General features: G+C 38.2%; 1 protein-coding gene across 1 annotated transcript in view; it reads left to right on the top strand.

Annotated features, from left to right (window-relative positions):
• The window catches only part of LOC150076080 (uncharacterized), a 208,389-nt gene that overhangs the window by 182,228 nt on the left and 9,723 nt on the right, over nucleotides 1-16,438 (top strand). The gene's annotated exons all lie outside the window — the stretch shown is intronic.

Here is a 16,438-nt window from a genome sequence, read left to right as displayed (position 1 = left end):
CTGCTTCAAAATATTAAAAGACATATCAACTATTCTAGAATGTATTACATCATTTGACAAGGGAACAGCTTCCAGTTTTTTTCTCTGTTCCAGTCCACAGACCAGTTCGACCATTTCCAGTGCACATGGCTTTACTAAAGTCTCTCCAATAGTGTGGGGCTTCTTTTGCTTGGCAATCCGGTAAGCAACTTTATAGGATGCTTCAAGAAAAGGTTTTCATGAAATGGCAAATTCAAGTTTTGGAAGTGTCCCTGCTTTTTCGAATTGAGATTTTTTCACATGAAAAAAACCAGCATCTTTAGATGCATTTTCAGCATGGACAGACTTGAGATGGTCTTGCGAACGGAAGTATGCTGGCTTCATACTTCAGTTCGCAAGAATTTTTCCGCACAAAAAACACTGCGGTGTTTGAGTCCCGTCAAGTTCATTAATGCAAGTGAAACCAAATAATACATAGTTTTCATCATACTTCCTTTTCTTCGACATTTCAACTTAAATTTTGTCTGTAACAAATGTTAAATAATTAATGCAATATTAGCAACTAAGAAAGACATATATGAAGACTGTATGCATTGACAGACACACAGTGGGCGAGCATACACGCCTGTAGCACTGCAGGAGCCTCCACCGTTAGACCGGTATAAACGCACATAGCAGCGAAAAGGTTAAATTACACACTTTAAATGTTATCTAAACCGTAGGAAGTGTTTGATCATGCCTGGTTTACACTCGTAGCCAGCGTGTCTATTCTTGTTAAAAGTGGCTTACTGGGTGCTGATTTGCCGGATAGTTTGCCAACTACGTTGCATGATAGTCTGTCCACAGCAGGACTGCAATCAAGTGCGATCTAGCGGCAGGTCTAATAACTGCCGTAATTTCAAAGTAACGATGAGCGTAAGCAATTTTTTGAGATATGCAATAACTATAATATGCTATGAAAATATCTGTTATTTCTATTGGTGACTACAGATACAGCTAATACAACTGTAATTTATTACATACATTCATAAGTGAAGGAAATTAATGAGTTGATTTTTTTCCCATCCAAGCTCACGGACCCCCTGCAATCCTTCCATGGACCCCTAGTTAAGAAACCTTGGTCTAGACTTTTCCATAGCTTTGGCCCTAAATGCTTTATAGTCTAAATACATCATACATCATCAGGCATCTCTCATATTGTGGAATTATACTTCATAACTGTTTTGCCATCATTGCATCACTCGGGTACCTACCCACCCACCGAAGAAGGGCCAAATAGCCCTGAAATGGTGCTCTCTGGGTGGTGGTGGTATCCATCTGAGAATAAGTAACATTAGTCTTCTTCTCAGGTGTAGCATTATTTATTCGAAGTAATGCAATATCATGGCAACTCATTGTGAAGGTATTCACAATATGAGATATAACTTAAAATGATGCCGCTTTGCTAATATTCTGTTCATTCAGATTTGGCTATGTATTATTGATGCTTTTGCACTATACTTATACATAATTTAGTAGAATATTAATTATACATGTATAATTAGAGTGGAACAAGGACGAAAAACTCAACACAAGAAAAGAAATAAATTTGAAATAGCCCAAATATATATACCCAGCTTTAAGTCATCTGACATATTCAAGGTGACATCCAATACACTGGAAGCAAAGTTCTATTCAATTTTGGGTGCTTTGGAACATTCTCAGAATGGTGTCTGTTTTTTTCAGTTTGATTATTTTAATGCAGCAAAAGCTATATGGCCTATGAAATAAATTAGCAAATTGTGGATTGTAGATTTTAAGCCTAAAATATTTACTCATGGTAGTTGAAATTCTGCCATGAGTAAAAAATAAAAGGACAAGGTACTCTGCAATTTACCAATTTGTTTCCAGTTAATATGTGATGTTCTTCAGGTGAAACACTGTGGGCTGCTGGATCACATGAAACATGTTTCTTGAGGGTTGCACATAGAAGTTGTTGGTGACTCTATTGTCAGGGAAACGGGGAACATGCTTTGTAAAAAGGATAGGTGGAACAGGACCAGGGTATGTCTGCCAGGGGCAAAGGTTGATGACGTTGTAGAGCAGATATCATCTTTTAAGGGCACAAAAAGGTGATATAGTTGTACATGTTGGTACTAATGATGTTAAGAGTAGGAGACCAGTGGAATTACTTAACAAGTACAGGTCACTGTTGAAAAAAAGCCGTGAAGTAGGGTTGAATTTGAAAGTGTCTGCAATTCTGCCCAGACACGATAGGAGGGAGTATATGATGAGAGCCTTGTCGATCAATTCGGCCCTGGAAAGATTGTGCAAGGCTCAAGAGGTAGAATTTTTTTCACCCTGGACTGTACTTGTTAACAGGAGAGATTGGTTCTACAGGGATGGGATACACTTAAATAGAAAGGGTGCAAGAATATTTGCTGATGCTATCGAGGCAGTGTTAGGTGGGTTGGAAAACTGGTAGCTTGGGGGGGGAGATAAAGACTAATAGATTAATAGTAGCCACTGCAGAGATGAAAGAGATTCTTGCACTGCTTCTATTGGAATGAGCAGAAGTCTGAAAAACAAGATGCAGGATATTTCAGAGACTGCTGGAAGTCATTGCGGTACAAGTAAACACATGGGTTGTGTTAGGGTAGCTAAGAAGAGAGGTTGCCCACCTCTCTTCCCTTTCAATCAAACTGAAATGTATCTTTCCTGAAATGTAGCTTCCATACCTGTATATAGCATTCAAGGTGTGGTCTGACTATTTACTTTTCCAGTGGTATCAGGGAGTGAGAGTAAATAATTTGTCTATAGACCTACTTATGAGTGATAGTAGTGACAAAAAGCCTAGTAGCTTCCAAGATTACTCACTGGTCAAAAACTGAATTGTAACAATTCAGTTTTTGACCAGTGAGTAATGCCATGGGCAAAAATGTACACCCAACTGTTATCATCCTTTTACCATCCACAATTGTGTCTGATACTACGTAGAGCATGAGATAGTTTACTAAATAAGCTACTTGAGAGATTACCAAGCACCATGCCCAGTAAATTAACAGTGGCTTAAAGATGGGCTGAGAAAGAATAGCTGTGGCACTATTACTGTGTAGCTTTATGTGAAGGTTTCTTTTTTCACTTTGAGCTTTTATTCATTGGCTTCAGTTCAATAGAGGGTCCTGTGATTCAAGATCATAGCGATCCTATCGTCGTATGGTGGGTGCATTCTGTGTAGTTGCTTTTTTCTTAGCTGTTACAAGATATATGGTGTCCAGGCTGGTGGGGAAACCTGGAATTATTTTTTTGGGATTGTGCTGGCTTTAGTTTAGCTTGTTTTAGAAATAGCTGGATCAGTCACCTTGACTATCTTCTGCATGATGAAGATGCTGGGATTAGATTGCAAAAAAGCTTGAGCTATGTAATTAACCTTAAAGAATGGAAATGGGATTAGGGAGTCTACTTGTTAATGTTTGGTGAAGGCAATAGGATTAAAATGGTAGAATGATGTAAGGAAGCAAAGCTTATGCAGCATCTGCCATAAAAAAAAAATAATAAATAATAAGTCAATAAACAAAAATAAAATAGAGAAAATATTTTGTTTTATATTTTTTTCCCTTCCAACTATTTATCTGATCACTTGGTGTTAGAGTCAGTTTGTTCTAGCAGTTGCTTTTGACTAAAGGCAATTTTTCTTACATAAAGTCTACCTTTATCTTTACTTATATTCCTTAATCTGTTGCATAATTTGCATCGTTCTAGAAAAAGAAAATACACTCCCATCATTAAGTTTGCTGTCCTTTTAAGAATTGGGCACTCATTCAAATCCACAGGCACATACCTACAACTTACTGAACTGGAGTCTCTTCCGGTAAAAATATCTCTTTTCATCCAACTAGCTTTGTTGCCCTCCTCTCTTCCCTTTCAATCAAACTGAAATGTAGCTTCCATACCTGTATATAGCATTCAAGATGTGGTCTGACTATTTACTTTTCCAGTGGTATCAGGGAGTGAGAGTAAATAATTTGTCTATAGACCTACTTACGAGTGATAGTAGTGACAAAAAGCCTAGTAGCTTCCAAGATTACTTCCTTGAATGCTTCCCATTTAGAATTTGCTATTGGTAACATCATCAGTTGGTCCCATTGTATAGAATTTAAATTAAAAAAATTTTTTTTTAATCCATTCCCTTCACTGGATCTATCTATGTAGTTTTTTGATTAAAATACATGTTGAGTCTTTTCTTTGTAATTCTTTATAGAGTATGGTTATAATTAAAATAGGCCACAGCTGTCTATAGGCAGAAATTAGGAATGGAAAGTGCAAAACAAAAAAGTTCCAAAAACTGACACCATGGGGGTAGTTGACACTGTGTACAACTTCTAGAGTACTGTTTAGATGAACTGCTCGGTTTGAAGATTTGAGATGTTCAGTGTTAGCATCAGTAGAGGCATACGATGCAAGAATGCAAGCTTATATAGCATCAGTCAAAAAAAAAAAAAAAAAAAAAACCCATTCCCATTTCACCCATCCATTCACTCCAAGTGGTGAACTTATTTAAGTTGTTGACCTCCACTATGACATACAGAAGTTTGTTCCTACTATCAGCCACCCGCTGGTTAAAGGCAAATTTCTGCACATCTGTTTTACAACTCTTTCTTCAATTTGAATGCAAATTTCTGCACATCTGTTTTACAACTCTTTCTTCAATTTGAATTTATGTCGACTCAGGTGAGTAATCTGAGCAAGAAGAAGAATCCCATCAGCACTGAGCTTGCTCAAACCATTCAAGGCCTTATATATCTCAATCAGAACCTCTCACAGGTGCCTAGTCTCCAGACATTGCAAGTTGCTGAACTTAAGCCTATCTTGGTAACAGCAATCATTTGTTCCATTCAGTAATCTCGTTGCCCTTCTCTGTACTCATTCCAGCAGTTCCACACCCTTCCTAAAATGAGGCCTCCACATCTGTATGCACTACTCAAAGTGTCACCTGACTATTGCCTTATACAAGGGGACAATCACCTCCTTATCCCTGCTAACAAACTTCCTGTATATCATTGAGACGACACCACAAGCTACTATTGCAGCCTGTCTGCACTGCTCAGAAAACTTCATATCTGACTGCACAATTACCCCCAGGTCCTTTTCATTCTCCACTATCCTGAGTATAGTACAGTTTGTACATTTCTCTGGAGTTACTGCTATCAGTATGCAGTACTTTACATTTGTCAACATTAAACTTCAGTTGCCACCTCTCAGCCCACCTGCTCAACTTTTCTAGATCCTGTTGCTGCAGTATACTGTCAATAACAATTCTGTCAACCTTCATATTGTCTGCAAACTTGAATATTAACCCTGCTATACCTTCACAATATCATTGATAAATACAGAAATCAACAAGGAGCCCAACAGAACCGTGGGAGACTCCACTAATAACATTAGTCCATTAAGGCAGTGTCCGTTGATTACCACTTTGTCTTCTCCCACTCAATCCTTTATCCGTAGCAGCAACTTACTCTTAATGCCATACTGCTCCAATTTGTACAGTAGTCTTCCATGTGCAACAGTATCAAAAGCTTTCCTGAAATCCAAGTACACGATAACAAAATTATTTTTTGCATCCAGTTCCTTTGTGACCATATCACAATATCCAATCAAATTGGTCAGACAAGACTTCCTCTTAACAAACCCATGCTATGTCTGAACCATAACTGCAGTCTTGTCTAGATGATCCTGCAATGCTTCTTTAATGAGCGACTCCATTATTTTCTCTGGATCAGAAGTTAAACTAACAGGTCTGTAATTAGTCGTGTCACCCTTTGTGAATTGGGGACACATTTGCACATCTCCAGTCCATGGGGACCTCCCCTGAGTCCAAGGAGGCTTTCATAATTATGGCCAAGGGTTTTCTTACTTCCTTTGCTGCCTCCTTTAATATAACTGGATAGATCCCTCCACCCCAGGTGCTTTTCTTACGGTCAACTTCAACAATTTCTCCTCCACTCTGCTCTTAGAAGAAAACCCTTAAACTGAAATATTCATTCAGTTTGTCAGCTATCTTAGCAGGGTCATCAACAGTCAAACCATCCACATCAGGTAGACCAATCTGATTCATCCCCTTCCTTCTAGAGTTTACATAAGTAAAAAAGTCTTTGTTTTTCTTTGCATCCTTTGCCAAAGATTTCTCATAATCTGTCTTCGCTTGCTTAACCTCCTTTGTGACTTGATTACAGACAAGCTTATATTTACCATAGTCTTTTGTGTCACCTGATAATATGTATCAGATGCATTTTTCTTCTCTGTCAAAAGTCTCATTAGCTCATCTGTCATCCATTTAGGCCTAAACTTTGAACAGTATTTCTTAGTTGGGACAAAAAGCCTAGTAGCTTCCAAGATTACTTCCTTGAATGCTTCCCATTTAGAATTTGCTGAGATGATGTTATTGATGATGATACAACTGATGATGTAACATCATCAGTTGGTCCCATTGTATAGAATTTAAAAATTTAATATTATATGGTGACCATACCATACTGTGCAGTATGGCATGATCAGCATGTTTTTAAAACATGTCATGCGGAATGTTAATGACATTCCTTGCAATGCTTTCCTTCAATTCAGTTAGAGATTGGATATGCCTCAAAATATTCCTAAAACCAAAAATCACAAGGATTGATATCTGGAGATTAAAATGGCAGATATTTCTAAAGTGATGGGAAATGATGTGAATGTGTTATAAAGCAGCTGAGTTACTGGCCAGTCAATGTGCAGAGGTGTCCTCTCCTGCATACAAACAGTTGTTTCCAAACATTCTCTCTCTCTCTCTGCTGAAGAACAGGAGAGTGGGTGATGTCTTCCTTATGTATCAAATGATGTAGATGATTGCAGTAAAGTTCTCTGGATCATGATCTCCTAATCTTAAAGAAAAATGGTCAATTATAAAATTTGCTGTAAACCACACCAAATAGCATGTGGACAGTGGAGAAGCACTTCATTGACAGAACCTGGAAGTGATGATACCCACACCTGACAATTATTGGTATTCACACTTATTTAACTGGATGTGAACTTTATCACTCCACAATATGATCCTGGTGATATGTTATCAATCTCCATTCTTGTCAGACACCACAGAGCAAAGTCATTATGTTGATGTGGAAGTTTGTGTTAGCCCTTACACTCAAGGATATTGTATGGGTATTAGTGAATGATGGTTTGATGAGCTTTACAGATAGTTTACCATGAAATGTTAAGATGTGATACCACCCTAGTGCTAATAGATGAATGTTGGTTTCATGCTACACTCACCACAGCAAGTGATCTCTTCACTAGCAGCCACTGTTACTGGAGGACAGAGTAACATGTGGTGCTATGAGCTACAGATAAATCACCTGTTTCTTTGAACTTTCTCATCATTTTGTATAGCCAATTTTGGGAAAGTGGTCCTCTTTTTATTCGGGTATTCAATAAGCACAGCCATGAAGTTGTTGTTTTGGTAAAACAGATGACTGTATTCACCATCTCCTTTTTTTATATCCTCTCAGAAGCTGCGATTATGGTCATTTTGATAAGGTTAGATTTCCATTCTGGTTCATAGCTGTCAACTCTCTGGATTTATAACAGCAACTGTCTTTTTTATTTTTACTCAAATTGACCTTTCTTTATCTCACTATATTTTTGTATAAACTCAGTTTTTCTCTTCAAAATTAATACAGCTATGTTAAAATTGGATTTTTTTAAAAATTTTTTTTGAATTTTTGCTTATTTTTTTTAACAAATTGGTTATCAGGTGTACTGTAGTAGTCTAAGTTGCAAAGTAGAAATGCAACATAATCACTTTATTCTGTGCATTCATTTCAATTGTGTAGTGCAAAGCTAATTAACAATTTCTTTCAATAAGATGCCAAAGGAATATAGCATAACATTTCAGAAGACATATACAAGTCATGTCAAAGTATTTTATCATTTTTTGACGGGCTCCAGGGTTTCCCCTATTCGCCGCTGAAAGTAATCTATACATTGTGTACAATTTATAACAACTATGTATAATGATTAATTATACATAAAAAGACTATATACAATGATGGTACATAAAAAGACTATATACAATGATGATATATAAATAAATACTGGGCTTCGGAATCCAGCAGACTGATCAATACATCAGGTAAGAGTAATCCAAAGAAACAGTCTAGCATTTTACTGAACCTCAGGAGCAAGAATTCTTTTCCTCCGTTTAAACAATTTCTCTGCATAGGTGGAGAAGGCAGTATAATATTCAGAATAGTTAACCAATCTTGGCAGTTCAGAGCAATCAAATACATTTGTGAGAAGTTGAAAGTCCAGTCTTAAATCATCGTACAGGGGACAATGAAAGACAAGGTGCTCAACAGTTTCTTGGGCACAACAACTACAGAGAGGAGTGTTACTTAATCCTAGTGAGAACAATTTAAAGTTAAGATTGCCATGACTGGTATATAAAAACGTAACGTATAAACTAGGATTGAACCAGTCCATTTTCTTGTTGAAATCAACAACCTCGGGAAAAAACTTAAAGGTCTCCCTACCCAAAGTAGAGGTAGACCAGGTATTTTGCCACGCTCTACAACATTCATTTCTCATTCTTTTAATGTCTACATTTTCATGCAAGTCAGTATTATATGTTATACCATTTACAATCGCAGGAACATTTTTTCTTCTATGATATAAAAGATAGTGTAACATTACTTCATATTGGATTGGCAGTCAGTGACTGAGGATCTGGAGAGCAGCTGTAGAGACAGTTCGACAAGTTCTACTTACAGCGAGAAGAAAGAATCTTTGTGCTTGAGTAAGATATTTTTGAACAAGGGAGTTACCGATTCTGTATTCCAAGACCCCAGCCATATAACACACAATAGGTATAAATATACAAGAGTAGTATAATTTAATGGAAGATTTCTTTACACCAAAAATACTCCTGGTAATCTTAATCATTTTATAGGTCATAGCTTTTATTTTCTGAAGTACATATTTTGCATGGTAATTAAAATTAAGATGGTCATCAAAATAAATTCCTAAGTATTTATGCTGCTGAGTACTCCTATTCATTTCTCCATTCAACTTAATAACAGGTGGTCTATTCACATCAAGAGAGAGCCCTTTAGCAACATTTGTATTGTTTTATTAGTCAAGATTTGTAGTTTGTGTTTGACACCAGATATTCAAGTCCTCTAGAACTTCATTTGCTCTGCACTCTAGCTCCCGGTGGGAATTACTAAAAATCAGAATAGCAAGGTCGTCTGTGTAAGCTATCTGAAGGATGTTGTCTCGATCAACCGAGAGCCACCCATCAAGGACCATGTTCCAGCACACAGAGCCAAGAACAGAACCCTGAGGGCAGCCCCTAGAAACAGATCTGGAGACAGCAGAATCCTGAGCAACTGTGATGCTATGAGAATCAAAGTAATTCAAAAGGAGACTGTAAATAGGAGCAGAGACCTCGGCCTCTCTGGACCTCGCCAGGACACTTGGCCACCAAACAGTGTCAAATGCCCCTTGGAAATCAACAAAGAGACCGAGGACATATTTAGAATTGGAAATTTGAATGTACTCAAAACCTGACATAGCATCAACAAAAGCCCTTCCACGTGTAAAGCCAAATTGAAGTGGGGAACTTAGGTTTCTGTCTAAATAATAATTTAGAAGACGAGAAACAATTTTTCCAAACCTTTGCCAAGGATGGGCAGCAGTGTAATTGGCCTGTAAGAGGCTGCATCATTGAAGGGTTTGTCAAAGGACTTAAGCAGAAGTTTTAAGTCTAGCCTGTTTCCAAGCCAGCGGGAATAATCCCGAAGACAGACAAGCATTCAAAAGATTTAATATAATTAATGGGCAATTTTTCTAAAATCTTTTAAGTACAGAAACCTCAAAAATCTCTCCAGGACATTTACCATCCCTTAAGGTTGAGACTGCAGATTCCAACTCAGTATCCGTAAAAGGAGCTTCGGTTCGGGGCCCTTGGTAAGATAAATGATCTAATCTTATTGTAGTTTGAATGGTATTTTCACAGGAGGCAGTGTCCTCATAGAGCAAGCTGTCCAAGATAGCATTTATGGACAAACTCCAGTCCAGGGTTTCATTACCATTTACAATAATAGAAGAAAGAACATCGCCGGGATGAACCTTGTTAGTAACAAGTTTGTAGGGTAATCCCCACGGATCTTCATTTATGTTATGCTGAACAAACCCTGCCCAGGCAAGTTTCTTCTCTTGGAAAATGGTATTGAAATAACTCTTTTAATTGGATTTATACAACTCACCAAATCTGTCAATCTCATCTCTGGGCCTGTTAGCTCTCTGAAAATTACGACGAGCATTTTAAGTTTATTGTGAGATTTGGGGTCCACCATGAAACACTATTCATTTTTCATTTTTTCTTTTTTTAGAGTGGACTCACAGACAGTGATTAGAATCTCTTGAACCCCAGAAACCTGCATATCAGCAGGAAGCGAGCCAAGTTGGACGATTATTTCTTCTGAAATAAGCTCATGAACCTTTACATCAAAGATATTCCAATCAATGTGTTTTGTCTTAAACTGCGGGAAGTCAAAACAGCACCTGATAACCCCAGGATTGTTCATAAAAGTGATGACATTGTGTTCGCTCGAGCACCACAAAGTATGGCTATGCCAGTTGGAAATGCCATAACCAAGAGTTGAGTTTGAAAGGGTAATGTCAATATAAGATTGACCCAGAGAAGAAAAAAAGTAGGTGGATGGCCTGGGGTATTCCACAGAGTGAGGTTATTGGACTGAATAAGCTCCTCCAAAAGCTCACCTTTAGAGTCTGTAGTAGGGCTATTCCAAAGCTGGGAGTGAGCATTAGCATCCATCATAAAAATGACGGGAAAACTAGATAAATGGATCAAAATGTCTTCCATGTAATTTAGAAATGGCTCTATGGCCTGCCTGGCTTGAGCATACAGAGAAACCACATAAATTTTTCCAAAACATGCCTTCCAAGCATGCACATGCAGTGCATGCTTGGAAGGCTGTAGTGCAAAGACTAGAAATTTTTGTTACAGTAATGAGGGGGTCAGCAACCACCAGGCCTGGTAGTGGCATTACCCCAGTCACCAACCGTAACAGGGTTTGAAGAAATAATGACAGCTGAGAGGGAGGCCCTTGACCACACCCTTATAAGAATACAGTTCTTGTAACCCTAAAAGTTGAAATTTGTGTTGGACCATTAACTTAGAAAGATCACTTAAAACCGATAAAGATCATTGACAATTTAACTGTAAAGTATATACACAAGACATTCCAGAGTTAGGTAAAGTTGGTCCGAATTTTTGTTACTTCTTGGGCTTTCACAAATTTAGGGCACTTAACGTCCTTGAAGGAATGGTCTGTATTCCTCTTCTTAAGCTGACAATTTGGGCAAACAGCAGGTTCCTCCATTTTAGGACAGTCTTGAATTTGATGACCCACGTCACCGCAATGTCTGCAGGTAAACTCGGACTGGTGGCAGTTTTTAGCCGAGCGTCCGTAGCTAAGATATTTAAAACAGCTTGATGCTGCGAAGAAATCCTTCATACCATGGACAGACCATCCAACAAAAACCTTGCAATTTGAAGCCAAAAACACTTTCCTAATTTTATTTTGGATCTCAAGAACCCAGCTGATTGATTGTTGTTGATTGTTTGTTCCCAGACCTGATTTTAAAATGAACCTTAATACACTCGAAATATTCCTGGGAAATCCCACAATCCACAAGGTTTTTATTGAATAAGTCCTCCAGAAAATCAGTCATAAATTCTGAGGTAGAACAAATTTCATCAAGTGGCAGTGCATCATATTTAAATTTGAAATTTTTTTGGACATGTTTTCAGTACTTCTTGGTGTCATTAAATATAAAACAACAGATGTTTTGTAACATCAACTCTGTCTATTTCAGTTTGAGACCACCAGATGCTATTATGAAAGAAGAATTGATATACAATGGTCCTTGGTTGGGGTACTGACAAGTGCGCAAGGAAGCTTGAAATACAAGAAATTATTTCACGCTTGGCATTTTAACAATTCCTCATAACAGTGCTGAGTGTGACAGAATATTCAGCCAGGTTAGAAAAACAAAAACTGTGATGAGATCTTCTCTTTCTGGTGGAGCTTTGGGAATGCTTCTGACAGCCAACTCTAGGCAGGAGGGCCACTGTTATGAACAAAAAAAAAATCTATATTTCTGAAGATGCAAAGTGTGCAATAATATCAAAATCAACATAAGGTTGATATCTAATAAACTATTCAAACAGAAATGCACAGACAGAAAAAAGGTTAGGTAAGCTAATTTTTAAAAGGCTACTGTACTGGCAAACAATCCGATGTATGTATTTTAATATGAAATGTGTAGTTTGCCAATGAAATTTAATTTAATTATGAACTTTTAAAGTATGAACTTTAAAAGAATCTTGTACTTTTTCCAAAAAAAGTACCGCTTTTTGCACAAAAACCTCCTGCTTACAATTGACTGATCTCTAGATTTTGAAAGTCAAAAGCTGGCAGCTACACTGAGGGCAGTTTTTGCTGGAAGAACAACTACTTCATGCATATTTGTGTCATGCAGTAGCAAACTTAAGAAAATCATCCTGCTATATATATATATATATATATATATATATTTTTTTTTTTTTTTTTTTATGAAAACCCCAAACACGAGCGGTATTAGAACCTATAGTACTTAGTACCATGCTTGGGTTGGAGGTTGAGAAGACGAAAGAAGATATTTGTTGACATTAGACTTGAACTTTTGTAGACTGTAATTTTCAGGAAATATGTAAGAAGGAAGGTTGTTTCAGAAAACGGCAGTTGAATGAATAAATGAGGAAGATAAAAAGTTGCTTCTGTGAGTTTGAATTGGACAGTAAATGCATGTTGGCGGCACATGTTTGGACTGTTTTGAAAGAGAGAGAGCGGGAATTATAGAAGCCAGTTAAGAAGAACAGTGCCCATGGAAGTATCTGTAGAAAAGGCATGCAGCAGTAACAGTACGTCTATGAGACAGAGAGTGGAGACACTCTGTTTAAGAGGAGTCATTAATTAACCTAACTGCCCTCTTCTGAATGGAATCTAGAAGCCTGACAGAGGTTTTGGTGGCCCCGCCCCAAATGTGGGGACAAATTCCATGGTAGGGCAGATTTGCGATTTGTATAGAGTGAGCAGCTGTTTGGAAGAAAAGTAAAAGAGAAAACCAAGTTTTTTAGATGCAGAGGAAGCAATATTTGTAATGTGCTTGTGCCAAGAGAGATTAGAAGTCAGAGTAATCCCCAAAAGAGATATATCATTTTGCCTAGAAATCGGAGTATCACCAGAGATAAGCATAGGAGCAGAAGAATCCTTTTTGCGAGATATAAGACAAGACTGAGTTTTAGAAGGATTAAAATCAACTAAGTTGTCTTTGCCCCACTGGAGAATTTCCTGGAGATCAGCATTTAAGGAATTGGTAGTGTATATTTGAGAAGTTGAAGTTTATTGGGCAGGGCAAAGTTTTTCAAAATAGAAAGTGGAATGCAATGTGCTATCATTGGCAAAACTATGGATATGATTTCCAGTCAATGGAAGAATGTCATTAATATACAAGAGGAAAAGAACTGAACCTTGGGGGACACCAGCATTAGTGGAGAAGTTAGAAGACAGAGAGCCATCTACCATCACCCTAAGTGAGCATTCAGAGAGAAAACTGGATAACCAATTACAAAAAACAGATGGAAGCTTGTTTAGAAGACCTTTATGCCAAACACGATCAAAAGCCTTTGAGATATCAAGAGCAACTGCTTGTGCTTCACCAAACTTTTCCATTGAATTGAGTTTAATTACGATATGCAACATTCTTCTCATAAATGGGTAACATAAGCCTGAATATCACCGGTGGATCGACACTGACGGAATCCATACTGGTGATTGTTAATCAGACCGAAGGTTTCTAGGTAGTTTAAGAGTTGACGGTTAATTGATTTCTCCATTACTTTAGAAAGAGTAGAAGTAACTGCAATGGGATGATAATTAGATGGGAGGGATTTTCACCCTTTTTAGGAACTGGCTGGATATGAGCAAATTTCCAAGCAGAAGGAAAAACACTTTTGAAATAAGAAAGTGAAAGAAGGCGACAAAGAACAGGAGTAAGTTCAGGAGCACAGGTTTTGAGAATAAGTGTAGAAATACCATAAGAACCTGGAGATTTCTTAGCATCAAGATTTGCCAAAGTCCTTCTGACATCCTTTTGATGGAAGACCACAGGAAGTATTGAATGGAGCATGTTGGGAGGTGTTTTACCAAGATCATTAATACGAGTTGGAAGAGAAATGGGATGCTAGCAGGTCAGCTTTATCCTTGGCTGAAGTAACAACAGAACCATCTGGTTTTGACAGAGGTGGGAGCAGAGATGGACAAAAGTTGTGGCCAATAGCTTTGGCAAGAGATCAGAATGCTCGGCTACCATTAGGGCAAGAAGCCAGTTTTCTACTCTTAGCCTGTTCAAAATCTAATTTCGACTGATTAATGACTGCTTTACAATTGTTGCGAGCTTTGCCGTAGGCAGAAAATGAAACTGAGGAATTGGAAACAAGCCAATTACGATATGCATCATTCTTCTCTTGAACAGCCTTAGCACATTTATTGGAAAACCAAGGTTTAGATAAAGGATGAGATTTTAGAGTGGAGTGTGAAATAAAGGATTCCATTCCTGCAATAATAATTTCACTGACACGATCTGAGCAAACGTTGACATCAGAAGTTTTGAAACAGTAAACCGACCAAGGAAAAGAAGTCTCACAGGTCATCCCATTTTGCATTCTTGTAATTCCAACACGAGGTTGGGAATAGCCATGAGATAAAGGTTTCATTGGAGAAGAGACAATCACCAAGTTGTGATCTGAGGTGCCTAAAGGACAATTTACTTCGACCGTGTACTTATAAGGATTGTTTGTGAGAAAAAAATCAAGCGTGTTGGCTGTATGGTTAGGATTGTCTGGTATTCTTGTAGGTAAATGAACAATCTGTGCAAGGTCATTAGAAATTGCAAAAGCCTCAGCATCTCGACCAGCTGGGTCGGTGTGACTAGAAAATGGAAGCCAGCTGGAGTTGTGAACATTAAAATCACCAAGGAAAATTATCTCACTATTCGGAAAGTTGTACTGGAGAAAGTCAAGTTGCAAAGAGAGGAAGTCAAAGAGCTCCAAGTGATTAGTGGAGTTGGCAGAAAGGTAGAGACAACAGATGAATTTGACAGTGAGGTAGAGAGATTTTGAGCCAGAGAAGATCGAAGAGAGGAGATTCCATATTACTAAGTCTCTAACAGGGAATATCGGAACGGACATATGCACAAGTACCACCTTTGAGGCGAAAGGAATCATACAGCAGTTTGGGCAACTGAGATGAGCAGTAGTTGAATCAACTGAGATTCTGTCAGTAAAAGTACATGGGGTTTGGCAGACTGCAAGTGGAAATGGACATCGTTGAGATTAGAACAGAGACCACGTATATTTGTGAAATGAATTAGGAAGTGCTTGGGAGGTTTAGATCTTTTTGCAGATAAGCTTAATCTATTAGTTTGACAATTCATGGTGTATTCAATAGTAAGAAAAAGTGGGGGGAAACATACTGTATGAAGTAATGAAATTTTTGGATATGGCGTACACATGGTAAGAATATACCCAGATCCTTGACATAACGTGGCCTCGACAATGCTCCCTGCATACACACTACTTGGACCTCCTACAGTCACTATCTGGCAGAGTAGAGGCAGCAGGATTATACACTCGCTGATGCCGAAGCCTCCTAAAGAGTTACCAATAGGTTCGTTTCGGTGTACTAACTAGTGGCTGGCCTGCGAACACCATTTTAGAGCTGTACCCTCGAAATGTTAGGAAGATTGGATCTCACCACGATGTTCATCATAACCTGAAAAGTCATCAGTCATACTGCATGATGGAAGAGATGGGGAAGGGTTGACTAGAACTTAGCTCTGGAGACTAAACATGGGTTCCATCACTTCAAGCCTCCAATAAACAAAGTGGTGGTATTACACCGGTTGATGAGAGTCATCTACCACCTAGTATTGCCTGGTAACACAGAGGGGCAGCATTCCTCCATGTGGTGTGGGCACCACACCTCGACCCCTGCTTACGTTGGTTCATATCTGGATGGTCACCCACAGTGTGCTTGTGCATGGAGGTTATACCCAGGATTACTAACAGTCCCACCATCGTGAAAGTGCGAGCAGACGATTTGGCTGTCACAGACCATCCGGACTTTGCTAAAATTGGGTCTACTTGACTTGAATGTCACCCGAATATCAGTTTCATCAGCGTTTTAGACTCCCAGGGATATCTGAGAGAATGTCTGTGACATCCTCAATAAACAATATATTGTTTATTTTTAAATATATGAAATTTGATATTAACTTAAATATATCTTTCTAATTCATGATCAGCTCTTAAGCA

The sequence above is a fragment of the Mastigoproctus giganteus genome, chromosome 13, assembly GCF_048544385.1.
Source record: "Mastigoproctus giganteus isolate SK-2022 chromosome 13, ASM4854438v1, whole genome shotgun sequence".
Taxonomy (NCBI): Eukaryota; Metazoa; Arthropoda; class Arachnida; order Uropygi; family Thelyphonidae; genus Mastigoproctus; species Mastigoproctus giganteus.
Note: the sequence above shows the minus strand (reverse complement) of the source record. Positions and strands in the feature narration are given on the sequence as shown.